The sequence below is a fragment of the Sapajus apella genome, unplaced genomic scaffold (assembly GCF_009761245.1).
Source record: "Sapajus apella isolate SASKATOON/1434 unplaced genomic scaffold, GSC_monkey_1.0 scaffold53, whole genome shotgun sequence".
NCBI lineage: Eukaryota > Metazoa > Chordata > Mammalia > Primates > Cebidae > Sapajus > Sapajus apella.
The window spans coordinates 4,819,310-4,840,478 of NW_022436993.1; the positions used below are offsets into that span (position 1 = coordinate 4,819,310).

The following is a 21,169-nucleotide window of genomic DNA, read 5'->3' on the forward strand; positions in this document are numbered from 1 at the left end:
AAAAAAAAAAAAAAAAAAAAAAAAAAAAAAAAAAAAAAAAAAGGGAGAGGAGCAGGGAGGGGAAAGGAGGCAAGGAGAGAAAAAATTCTCTCATGGCCAGCATATCATGAGTAGGAAATTCAAGGTGCATGTCTGGTGATGAACTACTAAAATTTATATTTTTCCTAGCTAGAAAGTACTTGACCATATTAATGATAACATAAAACATGACTAACACTTCATTCTGCCAAGATGCTGCAATTAGAAGCCTCCTGCATTTGTGCCACCACTACACAGTCACAGCCCCTCAGTCGATCTCTTCAATTAATCATTTATTTCTCAGACAAGTGTACATTGAGCCAGGGTCCTGGGCACTGCGGAGTTAATAGAGAATATGATTTGGGTGCCTACCATCAAGTGGCATTCATTCTGTCTAGTGATGGAGACAGAAGCGTAAAGGGGAAAATATAACATGCATTAATAATACAATGAAAGGAAGGACTATTGATGTGAGAACACAAAGGAGAGTCACCAAGCCTTCCATAGGGAACATCACAAAAGCCAAACTGTGAAGAGAGAGTGAAGGGAGGTAAGAAAAAGGCTGTTTCTAGGCAGTTGAAATAGACACATCAGAAAGAATGGCATATTCCTGAATTCTTAAGACTGTGGGACTATTAGTTAGGATTCAGTAGAGAGAGGATTCACCGGAAGAGTTGAAGCAGAAGAGGTAAGCTTGGGTTACGTTTTGAAGGATTGCATATTCCATGCCAAAATGTTTAGACATTTATTAAGGGCAATGCAGAGAAATGGAAGGGTATTAAGCAGGAGAATGACATGATCAGATTTTCATTTTAGAAAGCTGACAGTTTGGATATTGAATTGGATGAAATTAAGAGCAGATATCTGGAAAGTAGTTTAAGAAAGGATGGCAATGGCCTAGGCAGTAGATTGTGATGGCCAGAAGCTGTAGTAGGAGTTGGAGAGAATGAAACAGAATCAAGATATGTGAGGAAGGTCAAAAAAAGAAAAGAAAACAAAGGAATGGAAAGGAGAGAAGAAGAAAAAGGAAAAGGAAAGAAACAAAACACAGGAGACAAAGCAAATTTGTGGAGATGGTTGATAAATGTATTTAGTTTACAACAGGTTGAGTCTGAAGTCAATATTACCTTATGTACAATCAGCACACAGCAGTGAGATAATAAGAGACGACTTGTCTGGACCTCATGAACTAGGATGAGGTGTATCTAAATTTAGAAAACATCTGGATGCAAATTATTACTCAAGCCCAAGAAGCAACAGAAAGCACAGATAGAAAGTGTGGAATTCAGAGAAAAAGATCAAAAGACTAAACATTAAGAGACACCAACATTTTAGAAATAGGTAAGGATCGCAGAGAACATAGGGAGATGGAGAAAGAGAGGTGGGGGAATCTAAAAGAGTAAGTGTGAAGGAAGCCAAGGACAGATATTTCAAGAAGTCAGCAGCGGTTAAAATCGGTACATGCTGCCAGGTTATCAACTGAAATATAGGCAGAAGTCTACACCCATACCACCCTGAATGTGCCTGATCTCATCTGATCTTGGAAGCTAAGCAGGGTCGGGCCTGGTTAGTACTTAGATGGGAGACCACCTGGGAATACCAGGTGTTGTATGTAGGTTTTTAAAAAAATAAAATAAATAAAATTTAAAAAAAAGAAATATAGGCAGAAAAGCACAGTAGGTTTAACAGAAAGGAGACAGATGGCAAATGACTTGGGAAACTTGGTAGCATAAATGCTCGATTGGATTGAATCAGGAAGTGCCTTCGTGGTAAGGAATTGGATCAGTAGTGTGAAGAACATTTTGATGAACACAAATTCTTTACTTCTGAAAATATACACCAATAACAACAATAATGTTAGATGTGGTACAACAGCAGGTGATGACAAGCTCTAGGATGCAGCCAGGGGTGGATGGTGGCAGATATTGAAGAAGTCAAGAGATCAAAAGCTGGAGTGTTGGGTTGATCATTTCTTGAGACACTGAAGTTACCGTAGACTTGGGGTAAAGGAGAGACAGGAGCCAGAGAGCAAAACCCTTACTACATGAAGAACAGACGTAGGAAGACAGTGCTGACAGTGATGGAGTAATGGGTTTTAGAACCAGGCAGCATGAGCCTCACAGGAGCATGGATAAGAGGAAGAAGAGATGTTATTTGTAAGAGGCACAGGGAAAACAGAAGGGTCTCAACCCCATCGCCTGACTCTGAGAATACAGATTGTAGGCAAATAAACAAATCCATACTTCCTTCCCTCCCTCCTTCCCTCTGTCCCTCCCTCCCTGCCACCCTCCTTCCCTCCTTCCCTCCTTCCTAAGCATTTCCTGAGTGCCTACTAGTGCTAGGACTGTGCTAGCTGCTAAGAAGATTCTTGGTAAACAGATCACATGGGCTTCCTGCTCTCACAGAACCTGCAATCGGAAGGCTGCTGGAAAAGTAAAATTCTTGAATTCTTTAGCTGGAGGAAGGTGTCAGTTAAGACCCAGGCATAAAACACTACTGAAGAGGAGGACGAAGAAAAAGACTTTTGTTCTCTTCGGTGTTTGTAAAGGGCATAAAATATCAGGGAAGTCTGAACTATGAAAGGATGGTAAGTATGGGTTAGTCTTCTCTTCATTAGCTTGCAGACAAAATCAGATGCATATTATTTTATTCATTGCCCATTGGGCTTGCACCCACTGCTGATGAACTTCTTGCCAGTCCTGTCTCCCATCCATCTACAAGGCTGTGACTTATCATTCACTTTACCATGGGCTCCATGAGTACTTCCACACTTGTCAGTCTTGTTTTCCAAGGCTACAAATTATCAGTGGGCCCAGCGTGGTTACAAATAGCCTTCACGAGCTTTGCTGGTAAAGAAAATATATCATTTCTCTTTCCCTTTCAGTGTGCTGTAATATATACACAGCTAAAACTCCTCAGACGGTTCATTAGCTTTCTCATTTGGGTGAGAGTTTCTCAGCAGGACATACGGAACCACCATATATTGAAGTCTATTGCCAATTTTTCCATGATAATCAGTAATATGAAAAAGTTACAACCAATTTCCAAAGATGCCCAATTTATGCTAGGAAGTACAGAAACACAAGCCAGATAAACTGAGCAGCTTGATGCAATCTTATTATGTTAGCACAAACACTCTGTCCAGAATAACCAGAGTATCATATAATGTGCTTTCAAATCATGGAACTCAAACTTTTATCCTATTATTAGTTTATTTGTAAAATGTTTATTGAGCACCTATACTATATGCCAAGTAATATTGTAAGCACTGGGAATACATCAACACGGAGAAAATAATTTTAGAATTCCTCACGTTTTGTTGGCAAGAAAAGACAATAAAGAGACATTGGGTTCTAAAGGGGCATCCCCTCCTGCCTCAGCCTTTGAAGGCTGTGATGGTTAACATTTTTTATGTCAGTATGACTGGCCCATAGTCTCCAGATAGTCAAACATTATTCTGGAAGTTTCTGTGAAGGTATTTTTTGGATGATCCTAATATTTAAATCAGTGGACTTTGAATAAAGAAGATTGCCCTCCATAATGTAGCTCAGCCTCCGCCAGTCAGTTAAAGGCCTGAATAGACCCAAGTCTGACCTCCCTCAAGCAAGAATTCTGCCAGCAGACACCTGGCCTTCAACTTGAACTACAACGTTGGTTCTTCCCTTTATTTCCAGCTCACAGGTCCAAAATCACAGGAATCTGGACTTTTCAGCCTCCATAATCATGTAAGCCAATTATTTAAAATAAATCTCTTGACATACAAGTACCTCCTATTCGTTCTGTTTCTCTGCAAAACCCTGACTAACACAGGGTAAATGCTTCTAATAACTGAGGCTGGTGTAAAATTACCCAATCCCAACATATCCTTCCATAATCATTTCCATCATGCCTTTTCCATATCCTTCCCAGGGCTGCCTTTGGAGGGACTGGTTATGCCTGCTTCTCCCAGAACACCCTTTTTGATACACTTGGGATGCGAACCTGCCTGGCTTAACAGTGATCAGTGAAACGTGCCTTTGGGAAGCCCCAACTCTGTCACCTTCCACTGACACCTCCTCAATTTCCCTTTCCCTAGTGTGCTCTGAGGAATCAGGCAGTGCAGCTGGCTCTCAAGGTAACCTACACATCTTTTTAGAAGAAAAACTTGACCGTTAGACCTGAGTAACCCCGATTTGGATCCTCTTCTGGGGTCACACAAATGTTAAAAGCAGCAGGGAAGTACCCAGGAGGAAATGGCATTCAGTTCTGTCCCAGGGTCAACAGGCTACCTACTAGCTCACATGCTTGCTAACTGAAGGCTACAGACACCACTAAGGCTGTCCCCTATCTTTAAAGCCCCTAATTCCAAGGTTGCCATCTTCCTGTAGGATTTGGCCTTGATCCAGGTACCTCTAGCATTTCTACACGGTTTCATCTTTGCGTATGCTTCCCCTCTGCATGGGATGCACTCTTCCACTTTTCTACTAGAAAACTATCTATCCTTCCAGCCTTGCCAAATGTTAGCATTTTTCTGAAGTCTTTCCTGACCTCTGTCAGGAAAAATTAAAGACTCCCTCTCCTGTGTTCTCAGAGACATTTCTTTTTTTTTTTCTGAAAATTAAAACAATACTCAAAAACATAGTTCTATCAACCAAGTATTCAAACATCAGCCCAATAAAAGTTGTTCTGGAAAACTAGTAGAACTATGAGATAGTGCAAATTTTACTAGTTACATTTTATTATGCTTTCTATAACCAGTCTTTATAAATGCAATTTGCAAACAAAAGTTTATAAAATCTTGCACAGTCAATGAGGTGGCTGCTGGTCATTTCTCTCAACGTAGCAGGGTGTGAGCTCCATAATTATAATTGTTGTATTCTAAATACCCTCATTTCCTCTATTCTTCAGATCCTTCATCCCTTAGAGCAAATATAATTGTACGATTCAAGCAGCTATCAATTCATTCCAGTGGAATGTCTTAATAAAAATGTTCCCTCTTGCTGGGAATTTTTAGAAGTAACACATGTGAAATCCATTTAAATGTCAGAGAATTTTTTCTCCCTCAGGTTGATTTTAGTACATATCACATGCTCAGCTTAGAGGTGATTTGCAAAAGAAATAAGAAAACCAGGCTAATCATAGAAATAGGTGTTGGATGGAATTACCAATCAGACTGTGGTAGGAACTCCCATAAACACGGATTTGTTTTTTTTTCAAAATTCATCTATCACCTGGTGCCCATGAGGAGGCAAGTTTCAATTCTGTATTAAGTTCAACTTTCTGGTTTCCTATACAGGCCACATTCAAACATACCATAAAGATGATGCCAAAATCATCTTGCAGAAATTCCCAGCAATCTGTGTTTTTCTCCCCTACCTCACACTGCTCCAGTAGTGCTAGTTTTGGCTTTGATCCCAAGCAATCAAACCCATCACTTTCAACTCTTCTGGAAAGGCAGGAACAGCTTTGAGGAGCTTCTGCACATTCTGCACAACAGAGGGACTGCCTCTTGTACACATGGTCAAGAATCAGATCCCCACCCTGGGTCCCCATACTCCCAGACCTTCTTGTCATATGATGATCATGGCCAGCCCAAGGGGAAGTTCTCAGTCCCCACTGTACCTCGCTGTTCATCAATGTTTGATAGAGTCATCCCCTGATATTACTTGGATATTTGCCCCTACCCAAATCTAATGCTGAATTGTAATTCCTAATGTTGGAGTTGGGGCTTGGTAGAAGGTGCTTGTATCATGGGGGTGGATTCCTCATGAATGGCTTGGGCCATCCCCTTGGAGACAAGTGAGCTCTTACTCTGAGTTCACATGGGATCTGGTTGTTTAAAAAGTGTGTGGCCAAAAAGCCCTTCAAAAAAATCAATAAACCCAGGAGCTGGCTTTTAGAAAAGATCAACAAAATAGACTGCTAGCCAGATTAATAAAACAGAAAAGAGAGAAGAATCAAATAGATGGAATAAAAAATTATAAAGGGGAGGTCACCACCGATTCCACAGAAATACAAACTACCATCAGAGATTACTACAAACAACTCTATGCACATAAACCATCAAAACTGGAAGAAATTGATAAATTCCTGGTCACTTGCACCCTTCCAAGACTAAGCCAGGAAGAAGCTGAAACGCTGAATAGACCAATAACAAGGGCTGAAGTTGAGGCAGCAATTGATAGTCTACCAATGAAAAAAAGCCCAGGTCCAGATAGGTTCACAGCCGAATTCTACCAGACATACAAAGAGGAGCTGGTACTACTCTTTCTGAAACTATTCCAAACAATCCAAAATGAGGGAATCCTTTCCAAATCATTTTATGAGACCAACATCATCCTGATACCAAAACCCAGCACAGACTCAGCAAGAAAAGAAAACTTCAGGCCACTATAAAAAATGAACATAGATGTAAAAATCTTCAGTAAAATACTGGCAAATCAACTGCAACAGCACATCAAAAAGCTTATCCATCATGATCAAGTAGGTTTCATCCCAGGGATGCAAGGCTGGTTCAACATACACAAGTCTATAAATGTAATCCATCACATAAACAGAACCAAAGACAAAACCCACATGATTATTTCAATAGATACAGAGAAGGCATTTGACAAAATTCAACAGCCCTTTGTGCTAAAAACAATAAACTAGGTATCGATGGAACCTATCTCAAAATAATACAAGCTATTTATGACAAACCCATAGCCAATATCATACTGAATGGGCAAAAACTGGAAGCATTCCCTTTGAAATCAGGCACTAGACAAGGATGCCCTCTCTCACCACTCCTATTTAACATAATATTGGAAGTTCCAGCCAGAGCAATCAGGCAAGAAAAAGAAGAAAAGAGTATTCAATTAGGAAAGGAGGAAGTCAAATTGTCTCTATTTGCAGATGACATGACTGTGTATTTTCAAGACGCCATCATCTCATCCCAAAATCTCCTAAAACTGATAAGCAACTTCAGCAAAGTCTCAGGATACAAAATTAATGTGCAGAAATCACAAACATTCCTATACACCAATAAAAGACAAACAGAGAGCAAAATCAAGAGTGAACTCCCATTCACAATTGCTACAAAAAGAATAAAATACCTAGGAATACAACCAACAAAGGATGTAAAGGACCTCTTCAAGGAGAACTACAAACCACTGCTCAAGGAATTAAGAGAGGACACAAACAGCATGGAAAAACATTCCATGCTCATGGTTAGGAAGAATCAATATCGTGAAAACGACCATACTGCCCAAAGTAATTTATAGATTCAATGCTATCCCCATTAAGCTACTTATGACCCTCTTCACAGAACTGGAAAAAAACCACCTTAAACTTCATATGGAACCAAAAGAGAGCCTGCATAGCCAAGACAATCCCAAGCAAAAAGAACAAAGCTGAAGGCATCACACTACCTGACTTCAAACTATACTACGAGGCTACTGTAATCAAAACAGCATGGTACTGGCACCAAAACAGAGATATAGACCAATGGAACAGAACAGAGGCCTCGGAGGCAATGCCACACATCTACAACCATCTGATCTTTGACAAACCTGACAAAAACAAGCAATGGGGGAAAGGATTCCCTATTTAACAAATGGTGTTGGGAAAACTGGCTAGCCACGTGCAGAAAGCAGAAACTGGACCCCTTCCTGACACCTTACACTAAAATTAACTCCAGATGGATTAAAGACTTAAACATAAGACCTAGCACCATAAAAACCCTAGAAGAAAACCTAGGCAAAACCATTCAGGACATAGGCATAAGCAAGTACTTAATGACTAAAATATCAAAAGTATTGGCAACAAAAGCCAAAATAGACAAATGGGATCTAATTAAACTCCAGAGCTTCTGCACAGCAAAAGAAACAATCATTAGAGTGAATCAGCAACCAAAAGAATGGGAAAAAATTTTTGCAATCTACCCATCTGACAAAGGGCTAATATCCAGAATCTATAAAGAACTAAAACAGATTTACAAGAATAAAACAAACAAACCCATTCAAAAGTGGGCAAAGGATATGAACAGATGCTTTACAAAAGAAGACATACGTGAGGCCAACAAACATATGAAAAATGCTCATCATCACTGGTCATGAGAGAAATGCAAATCAAAATCACATTGAGACACCATCTCATGCCAGTTAGAATGGTGATCATTAAAAAATCTGGAGACAACAGGTGCTGGAGAGGATGTGGAGAAATAGAAACACTTTTACACTATTGGTGGGAGTGTAAATTAGTTCAACCATTGTGGAAGACAGTGTGGTGATTCCTCAAGGATCTAGAAAAAGAAATTCCATTTGACCCAGCAATTCCATTACTGGGTATATATTGAAAGGATTATACATCGTTCTATTATAAAGACACATGCACACGTATGTTCATTGCGGCACTGTTTACCATAGCAAAGACCTGGAACCAACCCAAATGCCTATTGACAACAGACTGGACAAGGAAATTGTGACACATATACACCATGGAATACTATGCAGCCATAAAAAATGATGAGCTTGTGTCCATTGCAGGAATATGGAGGAATCTGGAAACCATCAATTTCAGCAAACTGAACAAGAACAGAAAATCAAACACTGCATGTTCTCACTCATAGGTGGGTGTTGAACAATGACAACACATGGACACAGGGAGGGGAGCATCACACACTGGGGTCTGTTGTGGGGGAACAGGGGACAGACAGCAGGGGGTAGGGAGGTTGGGGAGGGATAACATGGGGAGAAATGCCAGATATAGGTGATGGGGAGGAAGGCAGCAAACCACATTGCCATGTATGGACCTATGCAACAATCCTGCATATTCTGCACATGTACCCCAGAACATAAAGTGCCATATATATGTATATGTAAAATTCATATAACATAAAAAAAATATGTGGACCCTCCCCCTTCACTCTGTCTCTCACTTCTGCTTTCACCATGTGATATGCCTGCTTCCACTTTGCCTTCTGCCATGATGGAAGCTCCCTGAGCCTTCCCCAGAAGCTGAGCCGCTACCAGTGCCATGCTTTCTACACAGCCTGCAGAAAGGTGAGCCAATTGAACCTCCTTTCTTTATAATTACCCAGTCCCATGTAATTCTTTATAGCAATGCAAGAGTGGCCTAACACAACCCCCTTCTCCTGAAAACAGTCATGGTGTTTTCCAAGATGCCACACTCCAAGATGCCACACTCTGACAACATTCTTTAAAGATCCTGGATTTTTTTTGCCTGCTTTGTTCACTACTATATCCTCAGGGCTTGAAACAGTGTCTGGCATATAGTAGGTGCTTGATAAACATGTGAATTAATTAATCAATTACCTATCCATAAATTCTTTCTGCCCAAGAAAATAAAAAAAAATAATGGTTTAAAGGAAAATCATCTGCCTCCTCGCTCCTCAGCATTTTCCCTCTTGCATTTAAAGAAATAGAAAAAAAAAACCACCTTTCTAAACGTATCTGCTTTTTGAACCCAATAAGAAAAAATAATGTGTTAAACAAGAACTGGTTGAAAAGATATAAGAAAATTAAATGTGTAGCAACAAATAAAATTAGCAGGCATGCAGAGAATCAATTCATAATTGTACAGAGTAAACTTGAGAAGCACTTTCAGAGTAAAGGCCAAATAAATGACATTGTGAAAAATACACGTAAGGCAATGACATATTTAAATGCCAAACCTTGGAGAGAAAACTGCCCAATGCAAAAACAAATGAGTCAATGAGAGGCAATAATCAGAGATATGAGAGGATAAAACATTCCTGACCTTCAAAAGCAAACTTGATGTTAGAAACTGATAGTTTAACATCTTCCAGAGAAACTTAATGAGCAGAAATAAATATTAAAATATAGCCTCATACAAATTTTAAACTTAAAGAATTTTTTCATTGAGTACTAAAATTAACCAAAGGTGGGGGGGTGGAATCAACCACACTTTTCGTTTCTATGTCTCCTCCACGATAATAAATGCTAAAAGCAAGGCAGTATATTGTGCATAGAGGGAGAAGTTTATGACTGAAGGATTTTATAAATATGTATGTGCTATTCACATGTTAGAATGACTTACATTTAACAATCACTCCTGCAAATGTATATTATAAAAAATATCAGCTACAAGATAAAAAACTCTTATAAATTTGCCATGTGGTAAGTTCTTTTGCAAAAATTTACTAACAATATCTTCTGGACCACCAAGAGATTAACAAAACTGTGAATCCAAAAAAACGGAGACATTTTAGTAGAAAATAACTGTCAATGGACACTGACAGTTATTTTCTACTAAAGTTAACTACTTAGAAGAAATCCATTAATCACTATGAGAAAATTAATGTATTCTCACAAATGTAAATAACTTTAATTATTACAATACAGTAACATAATGAAAAATAGAAAACAAACTTTCTTCTTTTTAAATACATGTACTTTTATTCTGTTTTTGAATGAAAATAATTGTGTAAAATTCCATATTAAACTGATAGAAAAGTGGTAATTTTGGGTGACAACGAGGAGAGAAGCAATGAGAGAAAATTTAGAAAAGCAAAAAACTAACCTTTATTAGAATACTAAAATAAGTCTGGTAGAACTTAAAACACACTATCTGCCTTCTATACATAAAATCTAGTAATAAATATATCAAATGATGTGTAAGATATGCATTAAAAATTATAAGAGCCTTTTGAAGGACATTAAAGATTCAAATAAAGGGAAAGAAATGCCATGTTCATGGGTCAGAACACTCAATTTTGCAAAGATTTTAATTTTTTCAAGTTGATCTTTGAATTAAACAGAATTCACTCAAAATCTCACAAGTGTTTATAATGGAACTTGGCAGGCTGATTCTGAAATATATATGGAAGAACAAAGGCCAAGAATAGCTGAGAAACTACTCAAGAAAAATAAGTCAGGGGCAGTTGCTCCACCAGTTCTTAAAACCTAATATAGGCTAGGTGCAGTGACCCATGCCTGTAATATCAGCACTTTGGGAGGCTGAGGCAGAAGGATCGCTTGAGGCTAGGAGTTCAAGTCCAGTCTGAACAACACAGCAAGACACACATCTCTACAATTTTTTTTTTAATTAGCCAGGCATGGTGATGCGTGCCTGTGGTCCCAGCTACTTGGGAAGCTGAGGTGGGAGAATCATTTGTGCCCAGGAGTTTGAGGCAGCAGTGAGCTATGTTCACATCACTGCACCCCAGGCTGGGCGAGAGAGAGTGAGACCCCACCCCGATAAAATCTCTAAAAAACAACAACTTGCCGGGCGCGGTGGCTCAAGCCTGTAATCCCAGCACTTTGGGAGACCGAGGCGGGTGGATCACGAGGTCAAGAGATCGAGACCATCCTGTTCAACATCGTGAAACCCTGTCTCTACTAAAACTACAAAAAATTAGCTGGGCATGGTGGCACATGCCTGTAATCCCAGCTACTCAGGAGGCTGAGGCAGGAGAATTGCCTGAACCCAGGAGACAGAGGTTGTGGTGAGCCGAGATCGCGCCATTGCACTCCAGCCTGGGTAACAAGAGTGAAACTCTGTCTCAAAAAAAAAAAAAAAAAAACAACTTATCATAAAGGTGTAGTGATTAATTACCATAGTGTCACAGTGGTTTAGGATAGACAACTGAAACAGAACACAGATGACACACTGAGCCTCTCATACAGGGAAACTTGACATTTGGCAAAGGTGGCATTGGAGATCACAAGAAAAGGGAGGGACTATTCAATAGGTGGTGCTGAGACTAATTCAACAGCTGGTGGTTCATACAGGAAAAATAAAATTATATCTGCATGTCATACCACACTCACCATACTACATATGCCACACCAAAGGATCAAAGATTTGAACATAAAGGTCACAACCTAAAAATTTAAACATACAGGAGAACGTCATTATAGTCTCAGGTAGGGAAGAACTTCTTAAATAACATGTGCAAAGAGGTAAAGAAATAAACGATTAACACATTTGACTACCTTAAAATTAAGAATGTTCATAAAAATATATCATGGTGAAACTCTCATACACTGCTAGCAGGCATGTGAAGTAGTGCAACCACTTTGGAAAACGGTTGGTAAATTTCTTATTATAAAATGTGAATATATGTCTATCATATACATAGCCAATCCATGTCTAGGTATTTAATCAAGAGAGAATTAAATATATATTCATGAGAAAACTTCTGGGAGTCCTGGGTAAGTTCACGATCTTGAATATGTTGATGGTTGTTTCAGATGTCTATATTTCAACATATAATTATACATTTAAAATATGGGCAGTTTATTGTATGTCAGTTATAACTCAATAAAGGTGTTTAAATTAGGTATCACAAAGAAAGCGAAAAAACAAGCCCAAAACTGGAAGTTATCTGCAATATATATAACCATCAAAGAACTAGTAATCATAATATATAAAGATCTCATTGAGCTCAATAAGAATAAAGCAAATAACCTAATTAAAAATGGGCAAAAGACACAAACAGGCATTTTACAGACAAGAGATAAAAAATGGCAAACAAACATAAAAGATGATGCTATACTCTTATTAGTAATTAGATAAAAATGTAATTTTGGCCAGGTGCAGTGGCTCACGCCTATAATCCTAGCACTTTGGGAGGCTGAGGTGGGTGAATCAGGGGGTCAAGAGACGGAGAACATCCTGGCCAACATAGTGAAACCCTGTCTCTACTAAAAATACAAAACTTAGCTGGGTGTGGTGGTTCATGACTGTAATCCCAACTATTCAAGAGGCTGAGGCATGAGAATCGCTTGAACCCAGGAGGCGGAGACTACAGTGAGCCAAGATTGCACCACTGCACTTCAGCCTGGTGACAGAGCAAGACTCCATCTCAAAAAAAAAAAAAGAAAGAAAAAAATGTAATGTTAAAATTAAAATACTATACCATTTTACTTCCACAGATGTATAAAAATTTAAGTCTAACAATATAAAGCACAGGCAAGGATACAGATCAAAAGCAATTCTTACACACTGCTGGAGAAAATTCAAATGGTATACCACTTCAAAAATCAATTCAGCTTTATACTGTTAAATTGAAGCTCTGTATACTCTATAATTATCCCAGTAATTCCATTCCCCAGAACATATTTTAGAGAAATCCTTGCATGTGTACATTTGCAGACATAGACACCTAAAGCAATATTCATAACAGCATTACTTAAAATAGTAAAAATTTTTTTAAAACTCGAATGTTTACCAACAGGAAATGAATGAATAAATTGAGATACGTTCTTTAGAGGGGAAAAACACATGTTTGGGCCTACTGAAGGAAAGGGCAGAGGTTGGTAATAGCGAGGAAAAGAACTACTGGGTACTAGACTTAGTACCTGGGTGATGAAATAGCCTGTTCAGCAAATCCCCATAACACAAGTTCACCTATATAACAAGTCTGCACATGTACCTCTGAACTTTAAAAGAAGCTAAAGAAATGCACCATGTTCTCTCAATAGAAAATTTATCATGATAAAAATGAATAAACCATGTCTAAGTGCAACAATATAGATTACTCATAGAAACTATGTTGCAGAAGTTACCAGGTGCAGAGACCACAGAGTAAAACACTATTTTTTAAAAAATCCAAAAAATAATAAAATCAAATAAAATATTCTTTTTTTTTTTTTTTGAGACGGAGTTTCGCTCTTGTTACCCAGGCTGGAGTGCAATGGCGCGATCTTGGCTCACCGCAACCTCCGCCTCCTGGGTTCAGGCAATTCTCCTGCCTCAGCCGGGACTACAGGCACGCGCCACCATGCCCAGGTAATTTTTTGTATTTTTAGTAGAGACGGGGTTTCACCATGTTGACCAGGATGGTCTTGATCTCTTGACCTCGTGATCCACCCGCCTCGGCCTCCCAAGGTGCTGGGATTACAGGCGTGAGCCACCGCGCCCGGCCAAAATATTCTTTAGAAATTAAGTGTATGATAAAAAGTTTAAAACTTGGCCAGGCACAGCAGCTCATGCCTATAATCCCAGGCATAATCACCTGAGGTCAGGAGTTGGAGACCAGCCTGGTCAACATGGCGAAACCCCATCTCTACTAAAAATACAAAAAATTAGCTGGGCATGTTGGCATGCACCTGTAATCCCAGTATATTAGGAGGCTGAGGCAGGAAATTTGCTTGAACCCAGGAAGGGGAGATTGCAGTGAGCCAAGAACGTGCCACTGCACTCCAGCCTGGGCCACTGAGTGAGACTCTGTCTTTAAAAAAAAAGGGGGGGGATTAAAACTAAATCCAAAGGCAATGACAACTTCTAAAGTAAGAATAGTGCTTTCCAATAAAGAGAAGACAAGGAGAGGACAGGGAAAAAAACACAAGTGCAGAGATTAGTCAAGGTAAGAGACTATTAAGTTAGGTGGTAATGTTCTTATTAAATTGGGTTTCTACTAAGTTGGAAGGTACCGATGAAGTTGGCATTACAATAAAGAATTATTTTTATAATTTACATGTCTATTTCAATATGTTTTATTAAATGTTACATGATAAAAACACATGAAAGAAAAAAATGTGTTTATCTTTATTATAATAAGGAGTAGTCAGGAATATATAGATATACTAAAAAATATTTAAAGTACAGTAAACTGCCAAGTAACAAAGAACAATTTATAAAAGACAAAATGCAACTACAAAATATGCAAGGACAAAGATTCAGTCTTTCTTACAACCAAAATGATAAATGAAGCAGTAAGTTACTGCAAATTAACACATTTTTTTAAATTTAGTGTCAGGAATTATACAGTTAAGTACAGACCCTTAAAATCCTGAAAGTGCCGTATACTATAAATCAGGTGGTCCTCTGTATCTGGAAGGTTCTATATCCACGGTTTCTGCACCCGCAGATTCAACCCATCACAGATAGAAAATAGTCAGGAAAAAAAAAAACAATAAAACAATAAAAATAATACGAGTTTTAAAACCAACACAGTATAACAACTATTTACATAGCATTTACGTTGTTTTAGGTATAAGTAATCTAGAGAGGATTTAAAATAAACAAGAGAATATATCTAGGTTATATGCAAATACTATGCCATTTTATATAAAAGACTCTAGCATCCACAAATTTTGGTATCTTCAGAGCCCTATAAACAATTCCCTACAGATACCAAAGATGATTGTACCATTGGAAAGTGATTTGTTAAAGAATTTCTAAAGTATTAAATTTTAAATTTTAAAAATATCCTTACATTTTGGCTGGGCATGGTGGCTCATACCGGTAATCCCAGCATTTTGGAAGGTCAAGGAGGGAGGATCACTTGAGGTCAGGAGTTTAAGACTGGCCTGGCCAACATGGTGAAACTGTCTCTACTAAAAATACAAAAATTAGCCCAGTGTGGTGGCTGGCATCTGTAGTCCCAGCTACTCAGGAAGCTGAGGCATGAGAATCACTTGAGCCTGGGAGGTGAATGGTGCAGTAAGCCAAGATAGCGCCACTGCACCCCAGCCTGGGCAACAGAGTGAGGCTCTGTTTCAAACAAAAACAAAAACATATATTACATGTTTATTCAGAATTGTGAGAAGTGATATAAATGTTCAAACAATATAAAATACATTAAGTAAATCATCGTGTATCTCTCCAAATATATTGTAAAGGCATCAAAGCTGATCATTTTGCAGATTATATAAGAAAAAAGAGCAATGTTAAAGTTCTTGTTTCCAATCTGGCATGTAAAAAGCGTGCATCTCATTTGTGAGATAGAGCAATAGTAATGTTTAGATAAAAATTTATGGGACTGAATGCACATATTAGGAAAAAAAGAAAGATTAAAACCCAATTAGCTACCAACCATAGGAAACTAGAAAAAGAGCAAATTAAATCAAACGTAAGTAGAGGAAAAATACAAAAATTAGGAGAGTAATCAATGAAATTGAAAACAGGAGATCAATAGAGAAAATCAATGAAACCAAAAGCTGGTTCTTTGTAAAGATCAGTAAAATTGGTAAGCCTGTAGCCAGACAAAAAGAGAGAGAGAGAGAAAACACAAATTACTAACACCACACAACCTCCTGTATACTATAAATCATCACTAGATTACTTATAATACCTAATACATTATAAATGCTACGTAAATAGTTGTTATACTGTATTGATTTTTACATTTCTATTTTTTACTGTTGTATTGGTTTTTATTTTTATAAAAAGGCTGGTTCAGTAAAACAGCCAAAATCTATAACTCCGACAACAACAAATGCTAGCAAGCATTGGAGTAACAGGAATTCTCACTGTTGGTGGGGATGCAGTCATTTTGGAAGACACTTTGGCAATTTCTTACAAAACAAAACATATCCTAACTATATGATCCAGCAATCGTGCCCCTTAGTATTTATCAAAAGGAAATAAAAGCTCATGTTCACACAAAAACCTGCACCCAGACGTTTATAGCAGCTTTATTCATAATAGCCAAGCTTGGAAACAACCACATGTCCTTCAGCAGGCAGATGAATAAATAAACTGTGGTATATCCAGACAATGGAATATTATTCACCACTAAAAAGAAATGAGCTATGAAGCTATGAAAAGATATGGAGGAAACTTACCTGCATATAAGTAGATAAAATAAGCCAATTTGAAGAGGCTATCTACTGCTGGATTCAAACTATATGACATTCTGAAACAAAAGGCAAAACTATGGAGACAGTAAAAAGGTCACTTGGGTTGGGAGTGGGGGAAGGGAGAAGAGATGGAGCACGAGAGTTTTTAGGGTGGCAACGCTGTTCTGTTTGGTACCACAAACGGCAGATTCAAGACTTACTGGAATGTTACAGTAATAAAGGCAGTGTGGTATTGGCCAAACAGTAGGCAAATAGATTAATAAATTTATTTTTATTAATAAATTTATTAATAAAATAAATAAATATCAGACTAGCATCACCTGATATTTGACAAATAAGAAAAGGAAATAAAGAAAATATTATGAAAAGAGTATTTTCAACAAATGGTACTGAAACAACTGGACATCTACATGCAAAAAAAAAAATGGTAACTGGGGAGTCTGAGCTTGTCTTAGGGCAGGGAGGATATGAGAAATCTCTGTATAATACCACCTGGTTTAGCTGTACACTGAAAACCACTCTTAAAATGTCTATTTTTTGAAAAGCAATGTTAATAAATGTTAAATGAAAAAAATCCAGCAATTTATGTGCATCATAACAATTATTATTATTTGAGACGTAGTCTCCCTCTGTCACCCAGGCTGGAGTGCAGTGGTGTGATCTCAGCTCACTGCAACCTCCGTCTCCCAGGTTCAAGTGATTCTACTGTCTCAGCCTCCTAAGTAGCTGGGATTATAGATGTGTGCCACCACACCCAGATAATTTTTATATTTTTAGTAGAGGTAGGGTTTCACCATGTTTGTCAGGCTGGTCTTGAACTCCTGACCCCTCAGGTGATCCACCCACCTCAGCCTCCTAAAGTGCTGGGATCACAGGCATGGGCCACCACACCTGGTATAACAATTATATTTTTAAAAAGAGACCTATACAAACAGCATGGAATTAAATACTCTACCATTATCGTAGTAGTTTTGAGATACTGGTAAGCTTACAACCAATTCTTTACTTTTCTATATATGCCAAGATTTTCACATGAGAATTACATTTCCTTTGTAATTTAATAGAGTAAGAAAATGCAAAACTAATGCTCAAATACTAGGCTTACTTTTTACAATTTGGTTTTACTCTCCCCCACATCCTAGAAAGTTTATACAGATTAGTGCTAAAGAAAAGCAAGCACTAAGAAAACCATAAAAAGATGAACTTAAAACCCCGTAAGAACTCAGAAAGATTGAAAGTTAAATTTAATTGGAATGGCAGGAAAAATTAGGAGAAATATTTCCTTAAAATTATATAAAAGGATAATGGGAAGAAAAAATTTACAAACACCATAAAGCACTATTTTCTTTCCATGCAGAATAGTTCCTTTTTTTTGAGTGAGGGAAGAAAAGAACACAAAATCATAAAGCATAGTTTCCAAATTAAGAAATCACATCAATTTCAACTTGATTTTTAAGGTATAGACAACATTTTTAAATAAGAGGGCACAAAGGTAGAAGTTCCTTTTTTTGAGTGAGGAAAGAAAAGAACTCAAAATCATAAAGCATAGTTTTCAAATTAAGAAATTACATCAGCTTGCACTTGATTTTTAAGGTACAGACAACATTTTAAACAAGAGCGCACAAAGGTGGAAGTTGGTATACATATCTATTAGCAGACAGCTGCTTATAATTTTGGTCTAGAATTGGAACACTACTATTCTTGGAAAAACCAATTGTGCTCAATTTGTAACAGATGTAACCAAGTGTTTATTACAGTAAAATGCTAGTTTCCAGAAGTCAAAAGTTCAATGAATAAACAAGCCATGCATGTAAGCAAAATGATATGTGTTGTTCCGAGCCAAAGAATTCGCTCTAATCAGCAGTGGACATTAATTATTCCATTAAGTACAGTGTTCTCTATTTTATTCTACTCGGAAGGAAGGGGGCAAGTAGCTCATTTTCTGTGTTATATTTAATTATGTCATATTATCATAAATCTGATACATGAATGCTATCACAATGTTACCCTTAGGAAAATAACTAAAATTTCACATGAATCAGCATTCACCCACACAACAGTCTGTAAACAGGCGGGGTGTGGGGGGTATAATTTAAGATCTAGGTCATGGTTTCTGTGTAGGCCTTAAACAACAACATCAAATCATGCCAGTCTTCCTGCTGAAACTTCCTTCTATGTGCATTCTAACTGGTGGCCCTGTCTCTGTAGTTCCCACTTAAACTTTTCTCACAGACAACTCTTGGAGCAAACCTCCAGAAGGACTCTGAATCAGTCACACTGTTTTATTAAATCTTCAGTTTTTAGGTGCTGCTCCACAGAAAGGGTGGAGCCAACTGTACCAGGGTGCTGAAGGCAGGATGGCAAGATTTCAAATGTGACTTAGAAGGGAAGAAAACTGCTAAAAACAGAGAAGTGATACAGCTGAAGACATAAAAGGAAAAAGAACCCATGACATAGGCAGGCTAGAGGGGAGACACGTTGTAAGAAAGACTGTCATCAAGTTTGGGGTGTAGGGAGGCTCCCTCTGTGTAGAACTGAGGTAGAACCAATGGCTTCAAGTAACTGGCAGAGTTGGACCAGGAGGGCTTAAGAGAAAGTCAGAGTTATGGACCAGAGATACAAGTCCTCCTGCAAGTGGGACAGTATGAAAGCAAAGTCATCAGATACACATGGCTTGCCTTCCTGCTTTATCAGTTAACTCAATGACAGGTAAAGCATAACTCATATTAAAATAATTATACACCTATTATGGATGGAAATTTAAAAATGTACATGAAGTTTTAAGTTGAAACAGAAGGGCTCAAAGAGGTTTTGATAGACTTTGTGGAACCATTTAGGGCTAGCCACCCAAATTATAGGATTAAGCCTTCATTCTCTTGCCTTTAGGGATATTTAGGGGTAAACTCTGAGAGAATTTGCTAAATCATCCAGTCTGACAATCAAAATCTTGGCCATCTTTTAAAATTATCCTCCACTATTGATAAATCTAACACCATTGTGAACAAAATACCTTGGACAATATCTTTTTAAAAAGATAAAAGATAGGCAATGCATGATTTAAAAGTTAAGCATAAGAAATGTAGAATATTGTTAATTAGATAGAATTTAAAATTCACAGAAGGAAAAATTAAAATAACACAATGAAAAATATATACAGAAATGGCACTGAAAGCTAAACATTTTGATGATAGAACTTTTTACCATTTTGAAAAGAAAAAGTACATAGGAATTATCAAATCTTGTTGAAAATATATATATATAAGAAGCCAAGTGTAGGCTTATCGAGGTGCTATAGTTTAGATCTGTGTCCCTGCCCAAATCTCATGCCTAATTGTAATCCTCAGTGTTGGAAGTGGGCCTGGCAGAAGTGACTGGATCATGGGGGTTGATTTCTTATGAATGATCCAGCACCATCCCCTTGATGTCGTTCTCATGATAGTGAATGAGTTCTCAGGAGATCTGGTTGTTTTAAAGTGTGTCGCATCTCTCTGCTTGCTTTCTCCTGCCCTGCTGTTTCCACATGAGATACCTGCTCACCTTTTGTCTTCCGCCATGACTGGAAGTCTCATGGAGCCTCCCCAAAAGCAGAAGCTGCCATACTTCCTGTACAGCTTACAGAGCCATGAGTCAATAAGCCTCTTTTCCTTATAAATTACCAGTCTCAGGTACTTTTCGTAGCAATGTGAGAACGCCCTAACACACAATGTATTTATGTCACATATGAGTTTCAACATTAAAAAAAAAAATCAGCAAACAGCAAACTTAGTATGTATAATCACAAGGTTTTCTTGGCAAGGCCCTGTTTAAAAATGGTAAAATTTCTCTTTCTGCTCATTTTGTGATAACTTTGAAAAACACAGAAGAATTATATACTTTACGTAACATGAAATACTTGCAATTAGAAATGACTCATGAACCGGTGTTAACTATTAGGAAACTAAAGATGAGGCAGTAAATGTGTAAAAATGAATCTGAACAGCAAAAAGTGGTGACCCAAGATGCATGCATTAAGACTCACTTGCATTTTTCTTAGAAGAGACCACCATGCCATCAGTATTAGTCTATTTTTAAATTTTTATAAAAATCTCTAAGGTGATATTTTTTTCATTTTCCCAGGGCACAGCGGCTAAGCAACAGATAATTAAGTAATTAGAGAAGGAATGGAAATATTGCTGGGAACAAGTGCACTAATGGAAACCGGAAGAAGCAGCTCACAGTGACAAGAAGAGTTAGGGAAGCTCTAACAAGCCAGACGCAATCATCCCAAAAGCACAGGAGAGTAGGGCCAGTCAGTGCAGAAAGAGATTGAAAGCATCAACACCCATGAGAAAGGGGCATGCTGTAGAAGAGTCAGGCAGGCTAAACTGGTCAGGGCGATGGGCTCCTCAATATCCACGTGGTCCCAAATTCTAATTACAGTTCATCACTTTCTGCTGGCCAGTGACTGGTCAAAGAATGGATGTGACCAAGCCTGGCCAATGAGCTGTGTGATGAAACCTGTTGAAGGGCTGTCTGTTGACCCTCAGGAAAGGCTTCAGCTATAGTTTGCCAGCAGTCTGAGAGTAAGGCCAACACTCAGGATAGGGCAGAGTCAAGGGAGGGACAGAGGAACAGCTAGACCC

General features: G+C 38.1%; 1 non-coding gene across 1 annotated transcript; it reads left to right on the plus strand.

The window, feature by feature from the left end:
- Window positions 1-1,514: 1,514 nt before the first annotated feature.
- LOC116527258 lies at window positions 1,515-1,633 on the plus strand. The gene has a single exon (XR_004258456.1). It is a non-coding gene; the product is annotated as a 5S ribosomal RNA (ribosomal RNA).
- The last annotated feature ends 19,536 nt before the right edge of the window (window positions 1,634-21,169 follow it).